The sequence below is a fragment of the Leopardus geoffroyi genome, chromosome B1, assembly GCF_018350155.1.
Source record: "Leopardus geoffroyi isolate Oge1 chromosome B1, O.geoffroyi_Oge1_pat1.0, whole genome shotgun sequence".
Lineage (NCBI taxonomy): Eukaryota > Metazoa > Chordata > Mammalia > Carnivora > Felidae > Leopardus > Leopardus geoffroyi.
This window is the reverse complement of record NC_059327.1, coordinates 85145647-85167506: the sequence shown is the minus strand read 5'-3', so window position 1 is coordinate 85167506 and position 21860 is coordinate 85145647. Positions and strand designations below refer to the sequence as shown.

The 21860-nt window shown below is 40.1% G+C and overlaps 1 protein-coding gene across 3 annotated transcripts in view; it reads right to left on the bottom strand.

Annotated features, from left to right (window-relative positions):
* The window catches only part of RNF150 (ring finger protein 150), a 295154-nt gene that overhangs the window by 137166 nt on the left and 136128 nt on the right, over positions 1–21860 (bottom strand). The gene's annotated exons all lie outside the window — the stretch shown is intronic.

Sequence of the window (21860 nt, the reverse complement as noted above, 5' to 3'; positions counted from 1 at the left end):
CCAGTTCTATGCTACCTGTCTGGCACATTCTCTTTCCCCCTCATGGCACCAGGAATACTCAATTCTCTATCATTTCTAAGGCAATTTTCTCCTATGCTGAGTACCCAAAGTAACTCCAAATGGGTTTCTTTCAAGTTCTAATGATTTGTAAACATAAAATCATGGTCTCAGAACCATTTTCTGCTTATTTTATCTAATTCAATGTAAACAGCTTGCATTTTCTCATACCAAGCAAAGGGATGATGGAGGCTGTACAGATAATTTCAAAATTGTTTTACCTCAACTGTCAAATACTCCTCTACCACAATATCCATTACTGGACAGTTTGAAGCAAAAGTGGCAATTTTGGGGGGCTGAGTTACCTGGGTCACTGTCCCTATTCTTTATTACACTGTGAGAGGCACAGCCTCTTGGTGAGAAGTTCTGGGGACTCTACAGGGAGTCGCTAGTACGGATATAATTTCAGCTCCAAAATGACCAGCTCAACATGTCACTGTGGCTGATACTTGAACTAGACTATTAATTTCAATTTCACAAGGATAGGTTCTCAGGTATCACCCCAATTCATGCTCATAAAGTTCTTCAAGAGCCCCACTTCTATACGGACATAGCCCATTCCTGGGGTCACTACAAATTAAAAGGTGCAAATTTGCAATTAGGATGTTGTAGATCCGGGGCAAAATTAAACACTGCTATAGCTGCTTAAAGCTGACCTTGTTCATGTGCAGAGGTCAGTCAGCTACCGGAACTACCAGATTACATTTGCTCAGAGTGTTACAAGCTCTTAGAGGCTACTTAGGGCTTTCACTTGACCTTGATCTCTATGCAAGTTTTCAATCCTAAATTCCTTGATGGCATTTCACTGAATAAATACTTTAAAAGCTAACTATATACAAAGGTATTTGTATGTGCTACATCAATTATCTATTTTTAAAAATCCCTAAAACCTTTGTATTGGCCCAGTGGTACAAATCATAAAGCCCCAATGTTTAGATTTGGTTGTTATTTCTGAGAATTACTGAAGCCAATGGCTTGAATTTCAGCTTTGCAGAGTATTACTGACAATTCTGATGCTCCTCTTTTCATGTTTACTTTGGCTAATGGCTGCCTGTGGTCTGAGGTTTTGGGAGGGATTAAGGCTGCTGATGGGTTTTGTCTCTACAGAAATATGATCTTCTGCATATACTGGACTAATCTGACCTGGTGAGGCTCATTCCAGTGCTGTAGCTATTTTACAGGTATTTAAGTAGTGGTAGAATTATAATTTTTTCACTTAATTTACTTCCATACTTCCATCTTTAAAGCATGTCTATTCAGGACTCTAGGATTCGATTTTTGAGGATGGGATCTTGGGGTTATTTATGGGACTTTGTATGCTCAGACTTGCAAAAATTCTACATTTTTATTCCTATTTCAGTCTTTTTAATTATCTATTTTTATTGAAGTATAGTTAATATCTAATACTGTATTAGTTTCAGACGTACAACATAGTGATCCAACAATTCAATTATGCTATGCCCAGCATGATAGGTTTTACATTTTTTAGCAGTCAAATTTTATTAATATATTCCTTTATGGCCTTCACTTTTAATTCTCTGCTTGGAAAGTGCTTCCTCACTCAAGATGAAAGAAATACTCATTGAAAATGGCTTCTCAAAACATGATTGTTTTTACATTCAAATCTTAAACAACCTGAATGTGATTTAGTAACAATATTTACACAGCTCTTATAATGTGACAGGCAGAGAAGAGACAGGATGCAGTTTATTTTTCCCTTAAATTCTCAGATCTGTTCGGATCTACTTTTGGACTTTTTAGTAAGTCTGACCTATCCTTTGCTGAACCCGCAGCAGGCTGCTTTAGTTGTGTAGTTTTTAACATATTTATTGTCTGGTGGCCTAACTCTGTCTTCGCTAATTCTCCTCCATACAACTTTCCTATTATATACTTATACTTAAAAGACCATAGAGCCTAATAATGAAACCCCAGCTAAGCATTTTAAAAACAGGCAACCAAATTTTAGATATCCACAGAGTTTTAAATTACATCATCATCCATTTTTTTTTTTTTCAACGTTTATTTATTTTTGGGACAGAGAGAGACAGAGCATGAATGGGGGAGGGGCAGAGAGAGAGGGAGACACAGAATCGGAAACAGGCTCCAGGCTCCGAGCCATCAGCCCAGAGCCTGACGCGGGGCTCGAACTCACGGACCGCGAGATCGTGACCTGGCTGAAGTCGGACGCTTAACCGACTGCGCCACCCAGGCGCCCCTTTCATCATCCATTTTTAAGGACCTAAGAGAACATTTTCTCTTCCTGTAGGGCAAAGTATAATTAACCATTTTAAAGCATTTATTTTAAACATAAGTGCTTAGTTAACACTGCCTGTGTTGTTTGTATCACTGGTGTACCTTCACGACAGAGGATAACCACTTGGAAAGAGAAACAGTGAAAAGGGCAGTGAGGCAGTTCTATTTATTTAGCCTCAACTTTATTCATCTTTCTAGGGCTAATGATGGTAAAAAAAAAAAAAAAAAAGGGATTCTTGGATGTTTCTCTATGTGCTTTAGGCTATGGGTTATTGTGCATGGTAAAAAGGGTATGCATTTATCCCAATAGAAACAGTCATTAAGAATTTAGGTACGGGGCGCCTGGGTGGCTCAGTCAGTTAAGTGTCCGACTTCAGCTCAGGTCATGATCTCACGGTCCGTGAGTTTGAGCCCCACATCAGGCTCTGTGCTGACAGCTCAGAGCCTGGAGCCTGTTTCAGATTCTGTGTCTCCCTCTCTCTCTGCCCCTCCCCTGTTCATGCTCTGTCTCTCTCTGTCTCAAAAATAAATAATAAAAAACGTTAAAAAAATAAAAAAAAAGAATTTAGGTACTTAGGGTATCCAAAAACAGTACAATAAAGTGGATCCGGATGAATTATCTCATCAGTCTTATCAATGCACAAAATCGAGGGCAAAAACTACTACAGGGTCTCATATGTTCAAATGAGACATATATACCAATGTGAGTAATCAGATAACTCCCTGATCTTTGCTTCATTGTGAAATGTGCAGCTGCACCATCAGGGAGGAGCCAGCAGACTCTCCCCAGGTATACGGCAGTGTAATTGCTTCCAAGGTGTGTGTGAGGGAGGGAGAGAAGAAGAGGTGAGAACATGCTGAAAGCCGAGTGATCTTGCAGTTACATGTAGCCCTAAGTATCTAATGTAGGACACATGGGAGACTCAGCGATTCAGGGAAGAGAAATTAACAAGTAGCATATTTCGTGGGGGTAAAATCTGCAAAGAGATCCTGCTATTTGGGTGCTTCCGTGTTTACTGTAACACCTAATGATTCTGAGTGCGGCTTTTTGTGAAATTATGTCAGCGGACCATTTATTTCCCTACCAAAGGCACTGTACACTACTGAGTGACCGCTGTTATATAATTATTGTGTATTCTGGAAAGGCTCTTCAGCCCTGTGAGACAATGTGTGAGAGGCACACATATGACCTGGCGGCCAGACAAACAGCAAGAGCACTCTGTATTTTTAGTGCTTCCCTTCCCAGGGGAGTGCTCAATTGCCATTATCTCATTTGGTATATGCAGATAGTAAGAGATCAGAGCAAAAGTTCAGAAAGCTAAAAGATATTTAATAACCAGAAAGTCCGTTACTTGTAAATTCAAAATCAGGTTATTAAAACACTGCATTAAGAGAATGTCTACAACACCAGCAGAGTGCTAGGTATTTTATAGGGCTGGCCGACCTGTTCCTCCCTGTGCATCTTGGAGAGAGATAACATCCCTCCTAGGTTCCTGTGATCAAAAATCCTTTTTCAATTCTCTGTGTCCTCTATGGAGGGCCTTTTGGAATTTAGGCAATAATAAGAAAAGGCTACAGTGCTCCATTTGTGAGAATTTCTATTTATATACTTAATATTTACTTTTTTTTTTTTACAATCAGCTCCTGATGATCATTTATTCTTGTGACATAATGTATATAAACTGATCTTAAAAACTGCAAAGTATTTACATAAATTTAAAGTATTACCACTTAATTAAAAATATTTTTGGGGCACGTGGGTGGCTCAGTCTGTTGGGTGTCTGACTTCGGCTCAGGTCATGATCTCACAGGTTCATGAGTTCAAGCCCTGTGTCGGGGTCCGTGCTGACAGCTCAGAGCCTGAAGCCTGCTTCAGATTCTGTGTCTCCCTCTCTCTCTACCCTTACCCAAATCATGCTCGCTCGCTCGCTCGCTCTCTCTCTCTCTCAAAAATAAATAAAACATTAAAAAATTTTTAATAAAATTTAAAAAAATTTAATAAACACAGATGTAAAAATCCTAAATAAAGCACTCACAAATAGAACTCAACAATACAGTAAAAGAATCTGCATGATCAAGTGGGATTTATTTAAGGAATATGAGGATGATTTAACATTAGAAAATATATTTATGCTTTTTAATACATTAACAAATTAACAAAGCATATGACCATCTTGTGCAGCTAGCTGTCCTTCAGTATCTGGTCTCTTTCTTGCCCACAATATTAGTGCTTTAGGTAGGCACAAGCTGACCGGTGGAAAATGTTAATTCCTAGCCTCCCTTGCAGCTAAATGTGGCTATGTGATTAGCATTTGGCCACTGAGATATGAATGAAGATGATTCATATCATCTTGCCACTCTAGGCCACTCTAGGGTCTTATCCACAAAGACCACTTTAGGGTCTTTGCCACTCTAGGGTCTTATCCACAAAGGATGGAGTATGTGCTCCCCAGACTGCCTGCCCTTTTCCCTGACTTCAGTTAGAGACATGTGGAGCAGCCAGCTTCTTAGAGAAGGAAGCCCATGTTGAGGATGGCGCCCATTCCTGATTCTTATTAAGAACAGTATAAGGGAGGGGCGCCTGGGTGGCGCAGTCGGTTAAGCGTCCGACTTCAGCCAGGTCACGATCTCGCGGTCCGTGAGTTCGAGCCCCACGTCGGGCTCTGGGCTGATGGCTCAGAGCCTGGAGCCTGTTTCCGATTCTGTGTCTCCCTCTCTCTCTGCCCCTCACCCGTTCATGCTCTGTCTCTCTCTGTCCCAAAAATAAATAAAAACGTTGGAAAAAAAAAAAAACAGTATAAGGGAATCTCCTTAATGTGATAAAGCTCTTCCAGAAAGTAGCACACTGAATGGAGGAAACAACACTAGAAGTTCTCCAACTCAAATCATGAGTAAGACCAGGAGGAGCCAGCATTTAAAGTAGGAGTGATATCTGGCACAAAGAGACAGAAACTAGAGTGTAAATCTTGGAGAGGAAGAGTGCAAGCTGTCATTATTTGAGAAAATCACATGACCACCTAGAAAAGCCAAGATAATTTAGCTTTTAAAATTAGAAGAACATTCAAGTGAGGCGCCTGGGTGGCTCAGTCGGGTAAGCGTCCGACTTCGGCTCAGGTCATGATCTTGCGGTTCACGAGGTTGAGCCCCACACCATTCTCTGTACTGACATCTTGGAGCCTGGAGCCCACCTGGGATTCTGTGTCTCCCTCTCTCTCTGCCCCTCCCCTGCTCACACTCTGTATCCTTCTCTCTCAAAAATAAATAAAAAACATAATTTTTTTTAATTAGAAGAACATTCAGTAAATACAAGATTCAAGATTCACATTGAAAATGAAGAACTTTCTGTACACCAGTAATATCTAACCAGAAAATGTAATGGAAAAAATGATCTATACATAACAGCAACAGATGTCATAAAATATCTAAGCATACAACTAATAAACACTAGCCCCATATGAGGAAAACTGCACAGGCACACCAGGGTGGCTCAGTCGGTTAAGTGTCTGAATCTTGATTTCGGGTCAGCTCATGATCGCACAGTTTGTGAAATTGAGCCCCTTGGGATTCTCTCTTTCTCCCTCTTTGCCACCCCCCACCCCAGCTGCCGCCCCACTCGTGCTCTCATGTGTGTGTCAGTTCTCTCTCAAAAATAAACATTAAAACAAAACTGTACAATAAAGTTTCTCTGAGAGACAGAAAAATTTCTGAAGTAGATTTCAACTTAACCCAAGAGTTATTTAGTATTATATAGTTTCCAAACACATGTGATTTTTAAAGTTATCCATTTGTGGGGCGCCTGGGTGGCTCAGTCGGTTAAAGCGTCTGACTTCGGCTCAGGTCATGATCTTGTGGTTCATGAGTTCAAGCCCCGCGTCGGGCTCTGTGCTGACAGCTCAGAGCCTGGAGCCTGTTTCAGATTCTGTGTCTCCCTATCTCTCTCTGGCCCTCCCCCATTCATGTTCTGTCTCTCTCTGTCTCAAAAATAAATAAACGTTAAAAAAAATTTAAAAAAATTATCCATTTGTAATTATTACTATTTTATTGTTTCATTATGGTCAAGGAACACAGGTTCTTGATATTATTCTTTAATCATCTAATACATTTTAATGGGATAAATGTTCCATTTGTGTTCAGAAACACTGTATTCAGAACCATTCTTTGTTTGGTATACATATCTCATTGATTAAGCTTATTAATTACATTCAGATTTTCCATATCTCTTAGTTTTGTCTACACAGTTGCTTGAAAGGTACATGTTAAAATGTCTTATACAACTGTTGCTCTGTTTTCTCTCTGAAGTCTTGTTAGTTGCTGCTCATTATTTTGAGTTTCTATGGTGAACTGCATATGCATTCATGATGGTTATATCATGATATATATTGTTTGCTGGGGACAGGTCTGAGGTCATCAAGATTCTCGGTCTTTGTCAGTGATCTGTTCTTCCTTTTTGTAACCTTTTGAAGTTAACCTTTTTTTTTTTTTTTTTTTTTTTTATGTTTATTTACTTCGGAGAGAGAGAGACAGAGACAGAGCGTGAGCTGGGGAGGGGCAGACAGACAGAGAGACACAGAGTCCCAAGCGGGCTCCGGGCTCCAGGCTGTCAGCAGAAAGCGAGATCATGACCTGAGCTGAAGTTGGACATTTAACTGACTGAGCCACCCAGGGGCCCCAATAACCTTTTGAAGTTACACGTGAGAAGAGACTTTGATGTTTTTAAATACTACATCTATGAGTATTCATCAGGTATTTTGGTAGCACACTAGTGCCCCTTTATCCATGGTTTCGGTTACAGGCAGTTAACTGCAGTCCAGAAGCACGTGATCATTCTCCTGACTTATCATCAGAAGGTCCATAGTAGCCCAACACTATGTCACAGTGCCCACGTCATTCACTTCATTCCGTCTCACTGTGTAGGCATTTTACCATCTCACAGGATCACGAGAGGAAGGGTGAGTGCAGTACGATAAGGTATTTTGAGAGAGAGAGACCACATTCACATAACTTTTATTACAGCATATTGTTATAATTCTTCTATTTTTATTAGTTACTATTGTTACTCTCTTATTCTGCCCGACTTATAAATTAAGCTTTCTATAGGTATGTATAGGAAAAAACAGCATATACAGGGTTTGGTACTATCTGTGGTATCCCCTGGGGGTCCTGGAACATTCCCCTTCAGATAAGGGAGAACTACTGTCCATGAACACTTTCAATCTGGGTTATTTCATTACTTTCTTTATTTCTAAAACATGTATCTTCATAGTTTATTCAAATATTTCCTCCTATATTGTTTTCTCTCCTGTGATTCCTATTATCCTGTTGGTGGTATTTATTCTATTCACTCTATTTTTATACTTTCTTCCTCCCGTTATTTTGAAATAATTACAGACTACTAGTGGCAAAAGTAGTACACAGAGGTCCCATGCACACATCTCCCAACTTCCCCCAAAGGTGATCTCTGGCATATTACAGTGCATTATCAAAACATGAAATTGGCCAGCACATTGTAATTAACCAGATTACAGGATTTAGGCTTCACCAGTTTTGGCATGTGCACATTTTTAAAATGTCTTTGTGTAAAATTTTCATCATACACGTGGAGTCATTTTATCACTACCACAATTAAAATACTGAAATACTCCAACACCAAAAAGGAATCCCTTGCCCTTTTTCCCTACCCTTGTCTCTGATGTCCACTTACCTATTCTCCATCTCTAGAATTTTATCATCTCTTGAATGTTGTATAAATGGAATCTTACAGGGGAGCCTGGGTGGCTCAGTCGGTTAAGTGACTGATTCTTGATTTCAGCTCAGGTCATGATCTCTCAGTTTGTGGGACTGAGCCCCACGTCAGGCTCTGCACTGACAGTGTGGAACCTGCTTGGGATTCTCTCTCTCTCCCTCTCTCTCTGCCCCTCCCCTGCTCGCACTCTCTAATAAATAAACAAAACAAAACAAAACCTTGTAAGTGGAATCTTACAGTATATAACGCTTTGATATTGGCTTTTTTTTTTTAAAAAATCAGCATAATGCCCAGACTGTTGCATATATCAGTAATTCATTTTTTTTAACTTAATGAATGGTATTCTATGGTATGGAATATTTAACCAGAGTTGAACTATTCACCCATTGTTGAATATATGCATTACTTCCAGTTTTTGGCTATTAAGAATAAAGCTACTATAACCATTAGTGTATGAGTGTTTGTGCAAACATAACTTTTCATTTCTCTGGGACGAATGCCAAGGACTGCATTGTTAGGCCGTATGGTAGCTACGTTTGGTTTTAAAAGAAACTGCCAAATTGTTTTCCAGGGGGGCTGTATCATTTTACCATTCTCACTGGCAAATGTGTGAGTGATCCAGTTTCTCAGCATGCTTGCCAGCATGTGGAATTACCACTCTATTTTAGCCCTTCTGATAGGTATATAGCAGTATTTCATCGTGTCTTTTATAATTTCTCTTCATCTATTCTGGCTGACTTGTGGAAGTTTCTCAAGCTGATCTTCCAGCTCATGAATTTGTTTTTAGTTGTATCCATTCTGTATTTTTATCTCACTTATTTGTGTTCTTTATTTAAATTATTGCATTTTTCATACTAAATCTTTTTTTTATTTTTAAAAGAAAACAACTTTGGTTCCTTTTTTAAATTTAAGCTACTTTATTTATTTTGAGAGAGAGCATGAGCAGGGGAGGGGCAGAGAGAAAGAGAATCCTAAGTAGGCTCCACACTGTCAGCATGGAGCCCAATATGGGGCTCAAACCCACACACCATGAGATCATGACCTGAGCCAAAACCAAGAGTCGGTCACTTAACTGACTAAACCACCCAGGCACCCCTCTGGCTCCTTAAAAAAAAAAACAAAAACAAAAACTAAAAACTTGTGCTGCCTAGGATGTTCTTTTAATATTTGTCCTCCATGTTCTCTCCAATCATTCTTTCTCAGCTGGTATCTGTTCACTTTGTACTTTCTTTAATAATGGTGGTATTCTTGGGGTCAGTGGGCTAAGCATCCAACTTTGGCTTGGATCATGATCTCACAGTTGGGGAGTTTGAGCCCCGCATCGGGCTCTGTGCTGACAGCTCAGAGCCTGGAGCCGGCTTCAGATTCTGTCTCCCTCTCTCTCTGCCCCTCCCCCACTTGCATACTCTGTCTCTCTTCCTTTTTCTCAAAAAAAAAAATAGTAAAACATTAAAAAAAAATTGGGGGCGCCTGGGTGGCTCAGTCGGTTAAGCATCTGACTTTGACTCAGGTCATGATCTCGCGGTTTGTGAGTTCAAGCCCTGAGTCGGGCTCTGTGCTGACAGCTCAGAGCCTGGAGCCTGCTTCGGATTCTGTGTCTCCTCCTCTCTCTGCCCCTCCCATGCTCATGCTCTCTCTCTCTCTCTGTCTCTTAATAATAAATAAATGTTTAAATAAATAAATAAATAAAAATAATGGTCGTACTCTTCAGATGTCTCGTTACATCTGCCTGTGCGTTCCTATTTCCCTGGTGGAATCAGCTATGCTGCCCAGTCATATTTTCGGTGGAAAGACCAAGGCAGGGGCTCTAGTTTTGTTCCTCCAGGAGAGATTAAGGAGAGGTACAAATTGCTCAGATGGCTCCCAGGACAACCTCCTGGTTGTGCCTCCTCCCATCAGGCAGTCTCTCTGCAATGCCACAGGCAGCTCACCGTCCTCTTAGGTGGCCCCAGTGCCTTTGCCTGAGCCACTGCTGAAGTTCAGGCCTCCCAAGCCAGGAATTATCTCCCAGGTCCATAGCTCTGCACATCATCTGATCCAGCCCCATCTCCTACTTGTGCCCTGCTTCTCAAACCTCCCTGTGTGACTCTTGCAAACCTGAATCTCTGGCTGACAAATCCCCTAGTAACTCCCATCTCTTAGAATGATTCCTTTACCTCTTGGCTTGGATTGATCTGGCTGCCTGACAAGGACACTAGTTTCTCTGCACCATGATTAAGAGGAAAGGTTTGGTTTTTAAAATTTTTATTTATTTTTATTAAACCCCACTCTACATACCTCAGGGCCAGAAGATGGTCTGATGTCCATGCTCTACTTCGCTACGTCCAGACTGTTACTCCCAGCCCCTTCCCATCCTCCTTTGAAAGACACTGGTCTTTGAGATTCTACCTGTGTTTACAGCCCTGTCTCTCATCTCCTTGTCTTGTCTACCAACCTTCTGATCATCTCTTTTATCATCCCCTTTAGCTCCTGGCTCATAACATTCATCCTCCTTGGGTTAGCGTTTTAGTATTCACAAGGATGAGCCGCCCAATACACTCTTCCCCACTGATCTTCCTTTTCCTCTAGTCCTTCTTACTCACCCTGGACCTTGTCACTACTAAGAAACTGCATCACCTCTGAAATCCCGATTCAAAGATGTCACTTTCCCAATGCCACCTCATCTTCGTCTAGCTCTCTTGTGCAGGTAGCCCCCTACCCATGATCTCCCCGCCCCTGACCGTCTTACTACCCCTACCCACCAGCCCTCTCCTGGCTTCACGTCTGTCCTTGCTTTACGTCTGTCCTTGCTTTTCTATCCTACCCTCAGCATTGATCATTACCTTGGTCTTCTATTTCTCCCCGGAACATGCCCTGCAAGATTTGCTTTTTCTATGCCTCCCTGTGATTGTGTGAACACTGCTAAGAGAAAATCTCACAAGTCATATGTATTCACTTAGAATTTATGATCCCTTTCCACAAATGAACACCTAACACTCCCCATTCTACTCCATTCTGGACCCACTCTCCCTCTGTCCAAATGATGACCTAGGATCTTTACATCTCTCCTCAAACCTCCTGTGCCTTCTTCCCACCCACCACTTATAGCTAGTGATCTTACTGCAGGAGTCACTGAGAAAAAATACCCACCAGAGGGAAATATCCTGTCCTGTTACTAAATGAGGTAATTCATAATGAAGCACTTAAGCACAGGGCCTGCCATATAAAAACCATGATATAGATGGCAAGTTTTATTAGGATTATTACTGTTTTACCACTGCCAAACACACAAATGGGACTGCCCTGGCCCCATCCTTTTCTTAGCACTATGCAGGACATGTCCTCTCTGCTACAAAGGCTTAAATCCCATAAGTGCAACTGTGCCCCACCAGGCACATTACTAGTCAGATGTGGGCGAGGCACATAGGACATTTGAGAGAAAAGCAAATGCCCTCTCTTTTCCTGCTGATCTTTTTTTTTTTTCAACGTTTATTTATTTTTGGGACAGAGAGAGACAGAGCATGAACGGGGGAGGGGCAGAGAGAGAGGGAGACACAGAATCGGAAACAGGCTCCAGGCTCTGAGCCATCAGCCCAGAGCCCGACGCGGGGCTCGAACTCACAGACCGCGAGATCGTGACCTGGCTGAAGTCGGACGCTTAACCGACTGCGCCACCCAGGCGCCCCTCCTGCTGATCTTAAACAGGAACATCTGGGAGCTAAGCTGTGGTAATCATCTTAGCACCACAAGGGGAAAAGACTAGGAAGAGAGCTAAATCAGGGCAGAAATAATGTGATGACATGATTTGAGAATTGATCAAGCCATACCTGAAGTCAGAATGCCTTTGGACTTTTCAGCTAACTTGCTAAAGACAGTTTGGGTAGAGTTTTCTGTTGTTTGCTTCCATAAGACATAACCAGGTAGTTACCCCCCAAAATATGTGTGTGTGTGTGTGTGTGTGTGTGTGTGTGTGTGTGTGTGTGTGTGTAAAAGAATCCAGGTCTTCTGAATCCCAAACCCACTATCACTAAACCTCATTATATTTCCATGTAAGTTCTTAGATGGTCTATAATTTTACTTTATTTACCTGAATTCACATTAACATTCACCCTTAGTGTTTTCATCTGTGTACATTTCAGAAAGGATGTCCACATCAGCAAAATTATTATTGTCTGCCTGCATATGTGATTCCAAGCCCATGCTGGGCCATGAATGAGTGGTCATTTCAAATGGCGCCAGAGTGTGTCCTGTTAGCTCTTCTACCCAGGGAGAGGTTAGTGTTATCCTCAGCATGTACCTTTCCTGAAACCCATGCGTGACCACTCTTGCTGGGGATGGGAAGGATGTTTTCTGGGATACAGTCTTAGTCTGGACTATTAAAATAGTTTTCAGGGGATAAGAACAAATTCACAGTAGGACTAATTAAGGACTGTAAAATTTATCATTCAGGAACCAGACAGAAAATCTGTAGTACAAATCAACAGACATGATTGATTCTTCCAGAACGCCTTCAGGTTCAAAATATTAAAGGTTCATCTGAGTTGCTGGGTAAAAACTGGTTGATGTGTGCTCTGCCAACGCTTTGCTTAAAACCTGAAATATGTCAAATGCTGGATGCTTCCAAAGTATATTTTCATTATGCACCAGATCCTTTAAGTGGAGATTTATCATTACAGTCAGGCAGACACTCAATAACAACTTTTATCGGGTCAAAAATGTTTAAAGGAGATGCTAACAATAGCCAATTTTATTTTCTTGGGAATGGCTCTAGTAACTTAACTCACTGATGTCAGTTCCTCAGCTATACTTGAGATGATAAATGACTCACACTTTTTAATTAATTTGTTAATATAATATAATTTATTGTCAAGTTGGCTAACATACAGTGTATACAGTGTGCTCTTGGTCTTTGGGGTAGATTCCGGTGATTCATTGCTTACATACAACACCCAGTGCTCATCCCAACAAGTGCCCTCCTCAATGCCCATCACCCATTTTCTCCTCTCCCCTGCCCCCCCCATCAACCCTCAGTTTGTTCTCTGTATTTAAAAGTCTCTTATGGTTTGCCTCCCTTCCTTTTTGTAACTATTTTTTTCCCTTCCCTTCCCCCATGGTCTTCTGTTAAGTTTTTCGATGACTCACACTTTTTAAAAAATTCATGTTTTCCTGATTTGCAAGTGTACAGAATTTTCTATCAATTATGATAATTGTAGGGGGAGTAATGAATATATTCTATTTTATTTATAGCCCCACCTATAGCATTTTCTTAGAACATATTAAGTCAATCAGACTCAAAAATAATTGATTCCTAGTTTTTGTGAGAATTTTAAATGGTTAAAAATGATATAGAGTCCAGGCTTGAAATAAAACAAATAATAGAATACTAAATTGATCTGTACAATAATTCAGTTTTTATTACAGCAAATAATCTTTTTCAATTTTTATTTATTTATTTATTTATTTATCTATTTATTTATTTTTTAAATGTTTGTTTATTTTTGAGAGGGGCAGAGCATGAGCGGGGGTAGGGCAGAGAGAGAAAAAGGGAGACACAGAATGTGAAGCAGTCTCCAGGCTCTGTGCTGTCAGAACAGAGCCCAATGTGGGGCTCAAACTCACGAGCCATGAGATCATGACCTGAGCCAAAGTCGTGCACCCGACCAACTGAGCTATACAAGTGCCCCAATTATTATTATTTTTGAATTTACATCCAAATTAATTAACATATAGTGTAATAATGATTTCAGGAATAGAATTTAGTGATTCATCATTTACATATAACACCCAGTTCTCATTCCAACGAGTGCCCTCCTTAATGCCCATCACCCATTTAGTTCATCCCCCCAACCAACACCCCTCCAGCAACCCTCAGTTTGTTCTCTGTATTTTAGAGTCTCTTATGGTTTGTTTCTCTCTTTGTTTTTACATTATTTTTGCTTCCCTTCCCTTATGCTCATCTGTTTGGTATCTTAAATTCCACATATGAGTGAAATCATATGGTATTTGTCTTTCTCTGACTTATTTTGCTTAGCATAATATCTTCTAGTTCCATCCACATTGTTGCAAATGGCAAGATTTCATTCTTTTTGATTGCCAAGTAATACTCCATTGTGTATGTGTGTGTGTGTGTGTGTATACACACACACACACACACACACACACACACACACACACACACACACACCCCACATCTTCTTGGTCCATTCATCAATCGATGGACATTTGGGCTCTTTCCATCCTTTAGCTATTGTCGACAGTGCTGCTATAAACATTGGGGTACAAGTGCCCCTTTGAAAGAGCATTCCTGTATCCTTTGAATAAATACATAGCAGTGCAATTTCTGGGTCGTAGGGTAGTTCTATTTTTAATTTTTTGAGGAACCTGCAGAGTGGCTGCACCAGTTTGCATTCCCACCCGCAGTGCAAAAGGGTTCCTCTTTCTCCACATCTTTGCCAACATCTGTTGTTGCCTGAGTTGTTAATTTTAGCCGTATTACAGCAAATAATCTTGCTTAAAGAACCTTCTGCTTACGTATAAAATGCTTCAAATTCTAATTTTAGCTTGGATAAAAACCAATATACATACAAGTCTCATTAAAGAGCAAACAGATGGAATCCCAGGATAGGAGCCTAAGAGAGACCAAAATTCTGCAGCATTTCTCCCTCCCTAATAATCTAACAAATGAAATTAAATAGCAGAACCATTCACTATAATTTCTAGATGGGTGACCTTCGAAAGTTTAGAAAATTTTTAAGCTGTAGGTTCATGATCTCCAAAACTCTCATAGCAAACCTACCTAGTCCAAAGCGGTGAGCGAGGATTAAATGAAATAATGCATATAAAGAACCCAGAATTAGTGGGTGTTTAATAAAGAGAAGTTCTTATTATCATCAACCTCATTTATCAAATAATCATTTAAAACATTCCAAACAGTATAAAACTTGCATTTCGGCCACAGGAGGTAGGGTAGGGGTGGGAAGGAGCACATCAAACTTGGCTTCCAAACTGGTTTCCCCAAAGGATGAGCTTCTGAACAACTTCTACCCCCTAAGTGTCACAGGGACCCCCCCCCCCCCCAAATAGCTGGGGGCCACGAGGCCCATGCTGAGCAAGTTGTCATTTCTGCAACATGAAAGGGTTGACTTTCCACCTTACAATGGTCAATAGAAGGAAACTCTTTGAGGAACATAATTAGAAAATTAATCTTCAAAGGAAAAAGTGAACATAACTGAATGAGCAATTAATGGCCTAAATCATATTGTTGTTAAAGTTAGTGAAAAATAAAAAAATTATGTGATTTTTAGTTTTAAAACAGTCATATAATCAAAGAAAACATGGATTTATGTTTTGTTTTGCTTTGAAACACTGGGAAAAATCACATCAACTACTCCCCAGTAGACTATTTTTAACAATGCATGGCCAAGAACTTAGAGTTACACAATTAAAAAAAAAATCACAATGTCATGGAACTAAGGAACGTCTACATATTTATGGTATACTATTATGTGCCATTGCATAGAATAGGGAAATATACATGAAGCATTTCTTCTCACATTTTTTGATTAATTGACAGAAGTGACCCGGAATTCCCAATTCACTGCATAATTATTAAATGCCTCATTACTTGATTTGTCTCTAGGTTTCTTTTTAGTAATCCCCAAAGTTGTCTTCAGTAGTCTTTGAAAACTAAAAGTAAGAACTCCCTTTATTAAAAGTCCAGATTGGAAAACCCCTTTCTTAAGAGCAATTAAAGTTTATTATTTTCGTTTCTAAGAGGAAGCCGGGAATCCCCACATAGTTTTTCCTATAGTAAGATGACAGGGACTATAAATTCAACAAATAATACTAATGTCAGTTGAAAGACCAACTGTTAATAAATATATGGAGAGAACATAGCAAAAGTGGGACAGAACTTGATGACATAGCTTGGCAGATAGCAAAAGGACATCTCAAGGCTCAGCGCTCAAACTCCAGTGAAGTGGAGAACACTGAACATCCCTTGGCCAGACCGGTTGTGATAAACATTTGTATGAAATGCTTTCAGACTAATGTAAATAAATAACATCCATAAGCCTCCCTGGTCTTTATGCCTCCATCAATAGATCTCACGGCAAGGGGAATGGGGCACATTTTATCTGGATCTCAGGTCTAGGAAGGGGAGAAGAGTGGGGCAGTTGAATATGTATTTGGAAAGAGCTCCACAGATCTGAAATACACCTCCCTGTCCTTTGTTCAATACCTTCTACACTGTGAGTCAAACAGCCTCCATCACAGATGCCGTCCATTACCCATCCATATCCCGTGGCCCATACCATTTTAGTGCACGTTGTCCTGACTTTCAACTGCCAGCACTTGCATTTCTTTGCCTGAATGGCTTCCCTTGCTTACTAGATATCACTCTGTGTGTAGGGCAGAGAAAGGAGGAATTGCCACAACCACAGAGCAGTCTTGAACTAAGACTGAGGAAATAGTGCATAAGTACATTGGCTCCCTCCTCCCTGTGCTGGTAGAACTCTGTGGCACATTTCCCACATTTCCCAGAGCTCTCTAGTAGAATTAAGCTTCAGTGTCTCACAGTGGTAAACTGCTGAATAACACATCTCTTACTGGCTCCTTTCCTTCCCTGTCACATTTCTCCATTTCCAAACAGGTATTTCCTGGAATTACCTCTCAAATGGCTTACACTTGAATTCTTATTTTAGGTCTCCTTCTGGGAAAACCCAAACTAAGACTGTGCCAAAATTTGTTTCTCTTCTTCTTTCTTTCTTTCTTTTTCTTTTCTTTTTTTTTTTTTAATAGCTCCCTGATGCCCTAAACACTAGCTATCTTGGCTTGTCACACGTTGCTTCATAACTACTACTCTTTAAAAGGTTTACATATGGAAAGAAAACATCAAAAACAAAAACATAAACTCCTCTCCACTAATTTTTAAGCTAAAGAATCATTCAGCAGAAGTAGCTTTCATACCTTCTCATGTCCACTTGCCCTAAAGATAGTTATAGTCACATCTGAAAACTACTTGTTCCAACCACCTATCTGAAGGGAGAGTCCAGTATCCTTCTCTCCATCTCTGGCCTTAGGAGAGAAGGATATTCTTTGGACATTGAGCATTCTCTGAAATTACTGAATGTATCAGTCATTCTCTAAACATTCACTGAAATTATCGAACATTCTGGAAGGCTCCCTGACATGGTAGCCACCAGACACATGGTGCTACTGAGTATTTGAAATGTAGCTAGTGTGACTGAAGGATTGAATTTTCAATTTTAGTTAATTTAAATGTTAATTTAAAACAACTACTCAGTTTATTTATTGGAAAACTTTTAAACATTTTTGAAACAACTTGGGTATGAGAATCTACTTTTTTAAAATGTAAATTTTATAAAAATTTAAATGTAGATCAAGTATGCCTGATAAAAATTTAGTACCCGTATTGAAATATTCTGAAGTGTAAAGTACACATTGGAATTTAAAGAAATAGCATGAAAAATGTCATTTGTAATTAATATTTGATATTAATAAGGAGATTTTTATATTGATTAAATGCTGAATGATAACATCTTGGATATATTGGGTTGCATAAAATATACTAAATTTAACTTGTTTCCTTTTTAAAAAAAATAGGACTAGAAAACTGAATTACAAATGCAGGTCACATTATATTTCTATTGGACAGCACTGTTCAGTCACCTTACGGACAACTTTTACTTGCTAGCCTTGTGGTAAAATCATTGCTGTATAAAAAGATTAAGACAAGAAAACACTCCTCCCTGTTCTTAAGGAGTTGACATTTTAAAAGAAATGTCATAGGCTTGGTTATAATATTGAAACCAAACTTAAAAGCAAAATAAAAAGTAAAGGCATATAAAACTTTCTCATGGAAAGTAGCTGTTCTGTTATAGGAATAGATTACTCATATTAAATTACAGAAAGGGAGTTAAGAAACAATGTTCTCCTCTTGAAGAGCCTATAAAGCTTGCTCTGCCTGAACAACGGAGCAAATGCTCTGCCAATGTCAGCTTTCTAGATGTGAATGGGGTAACAGAATCGGGCAATTAGATCTTTGAAGGGGTCTCATCATCTACTCTGATATCACCTATCTTATTTTACAGATATGGGGAAATGCCGTCTAGCCAGCTTAGGCGACTTGTTTCAGGTCAGAAACGATTTTGTTCCTACTCAAAGAAAAACACCGCCATAATTCTCAAATATAATTTATGTTCCTATTAGTGAAAAATTTTCCATCATTGCAAAGCTCCTATGTTAAAAACAAGTGGTTCTCAGATGTACCAACTCTTCTTGATACTTGGCCTCACATTTCCTTCCATACGTCTAAATAGTATGTGTATACTAGTATTTCTTGGATTATCAATTTTGGGTGTTTTCTGCTGACATCTTGCCATGTAGATGGCATTCTACCTACATCCCCATCTAATCTCTCACTGGACAAATCAGTAATAATCAATGTAACACTGCTCATTTACAGCCAGGTTGTACCGCACAATTAAGTGCCTTTTCTTCATTTTTCCAAAAGTGTGTCATTTACAGCATTCTCTCATTTGCCTGGGTTTCCACATTCCCATTGTTATTTTTTCCCCAGATGCTACTCTCTCTGCATATGCTTACAGTAACATTTTCCGTATTCTTGTAATATACTAGTTCTGCTCGTCTTTTCACCTGGGACACTTCTCTCCTGGAACCCACTGTTCTCTGGCCCCACCATGACTGGTTGCTTAGAAGTGTGATACACAGTTGTCATCTCAGGGCTCGTCTTACAAGGCAATCCAGTGATTTGAAAAGTTTCCTTCCCAAGTCAGCTTAAAAACTATCTTTTATTTATATTCACCCATATACTTTACACAACAGCAAAACACTACCACCAACACCACAAACGCTCTGCACATTTAAAACACACTGATCTGAAGCATTTTGGTTGCCCCTCCAGCAAACGCTATCAAAAGCCGCAGGGTGCTGAGCCCCACTGCTACCCAGACCTGGAGTCCGTGGTTGGCTGATGTCAGTCAGCATTATCTCCAAGGTTACTTTTGGTTGAACTCCTCAATACTTAGCTCATCACTGTTGGAAAAGAGAATCGAGAGGCTTTTTTTTTTTTTTTTTAATGTTAAGGAAATGTGGTCCCAGTTGGAATGTAAGGCCAGGGTTTCATTTCTATGGTGGCGGTGATGAGCGCATCCTGGTTCCCACTGATCTGATCTATTCATTGAAAGAACGCACCAGTGTTAAGCTGACCATTGACAAGCTTCCAAATACGGAGAGAGCCATGTCAAGTTCTTGCAGAAACACAGAGTTCTACTTCTGGGAGCTACCTAGAGACCATCTGTCAAGTCTAAACTCCACAGTTTGCAGAAGAGAAAACAGGCTTAGAGGTTTACCCAAGACAAAAAAGGGGCCGGTGGAAGCTGTAAGTTGGCCTCTAAAAACATTTAGAAAGATAAAAGTAACTGGTTGCTAACAGGTGAATTATGGTCTTACAGGTGGATGCTGTTGTTTTGCACAAGTTACACTTCCTGGAAGAAGCAAACTCATTTAAATATTTATATTGGTAACTCCAACTTGGGCATTTATCCTGTAATACTACAACTAAGAAGCACCAAATCACAATATTTCTACATTGTTTTTCTTTTCTTTTCTCTTTCCTTTAATCCCATGAAACACAAATCTTGAGAACTTATTCGTTATTTACCACCTGGCTTTGGAAAGTACTTGGAGCAAATTATACGTTAATGCTAATGGTTAGCCTGGGTCTAGAAAGACCCAGCTAGTCACAGGTTGCTGAACAGTGAATGAAGGGCATTTTCGCTTCTGGCTTGGAGACAGCCTTGCCAAAGTCCTTGGACACGGGACTGAAGACACTGACTTATCTGTGTAAAGAGAAAGTGGCAGTTAGACGAACTAATGAAAAAATGAAATAGAATTGCTCCTCCTTTGTTTCGGACCTGTTTTTTAGCATCTGTTCAAATTCTCCAAATTATAGTGAGGCCACTCTAGACAGCCCTGCTAATGCACAATAATGTTATCATTTATATTCATTGGCTTACACATGCCCACGGATGGCATTCTAAACACCAACGAGCTAAAGCCCTCTTCTGACACCTATCGCCCGCTTTCCATATGCTGCCTTCACAGCCAGTGCAGCGTGTTCATTATATGGTGCTAATTGTTTCCCTTTGCTTATTCTAGAAATTACTACTTGTTTTCTTTTCTTTTTTTTTTGTAAACAACTGAAGTGAAAGAAAATGATAGCTTTTTCTACCACATTAACAACTTTCATTTGGAAAAATCATTTGCAAATATTAGCTTCTGGAGCCTTAGAACCATTCCAACAGATTAAAGCTGTAAAACTTCATTTCCTCACTAGAAACATACTACTTTGAACAGCAAGATCTCAACCTTAAATAAGATTCTAACGAAGGCAAAACATAGTTACGTGTTTGGGTTGCTGAGCAACCGATAAGGCATCTTTCTAAATCTGAAGCAAATAAACTTATTCTAACTGAAATCTAAGAACAATATTTTATATGGAAATAATATTAGCTAAGGGATGAATCTAGAGAGCTCTGAGAAGCATGGTTGGTTTTTTCCCCAGTGTAATGATAGAATAATTATACCAAATGTGGAGAGACTGAAATCCTTTTAACACTCTTATCTTCAGATAGTCCACATCTTAATGAGGTCACTCAAGAGCTAAAATCCTTAAAATAATGAAAAATATCTTCTCAAAATATAAAATACATACAACAATAGTAAGCATGGCTTGTTCTAAGGAGGAAGGGATTTTATTGATAATATGAAAAGCTAGGGGCACCTGGGTGGCTCAGTCGGTTAAGCATCCGATTTCGGCTCAGATCATGATCTATCATTCGTGAGTTCAAGCCTCGCATCAGGCTCTGAGCCTGGAGCCTGCTTCAGATTCTGTGTCACCCTCTCTCTCCTCCCCTCCCCTGCTCACACTGTGTCTCTCTCTCTCCGAGTAAATAAACATTAAAAAAAAGAAAGAAAAAGAAAAAGAAGAAGAAAAGCCCTCCAGGTTCTCAAATCCCTTGTCTCAAAAGAAAACTCAGTAATGATTCCAACTTGGGTTGTCCTTATTTAAAATTTTAGTATACTTAGGTATATTTTTATGTACCTTATTCTCAGCTTTCAGAACTTCCATCTGAGTACACAGGAGTTGTCACACAACCTGCTTGGGATAACAAGGTAAAGAGCTAACCAGGCATGTGGGGGGTGCAGTGCGGGGAAAGGAAGATGACGCAGAAAGCTGAGCGGTAGAGCTGCCCCTCTGGGTGGGCTTGGAGGAGCAAATCAGGTGGCTGCATATGGTCAGCTGGGCCCAGGCCTTTTCCCTGTGGCTGGTACAGGGGCGGAGCTTGGTCTGTACCTAAAGCAGCCTAGGGAAGAGCCACAGTGTGCCCCACCTTTGACTCTATGAGTGAAGCTTTCCTTGCTGTGAACAAGGCTGTCTGGCCCTGGTGGGGGAAAAGACACTCAAATACCTATTTCGGGGCACCTGGGTGGCTCAGTCGGTTAAGCGTCTGACTTTGGCTCAGGTCATGATCCTACTGTTTGTGGTTCGAGCCCCACGTCAGGGTCTGTGCTGACAGCTCGGAGCCTGGAGCCTGCTTTGGATTCTGTGTCTCCCTCTCTCTGACCCTCCCCTGCTCATGCTCTGTCTCACTCTCTCTCTCAAAAATAAATAAGCATTAAAAAATATTAAAAAAAAAAAAAAAGAAGAAATACCTATTTCAAAGGGTGAGCGGGGGGTATTAAGGAGCAATCCTCCTTTTCTACCCCAGGCACAACTATGAAA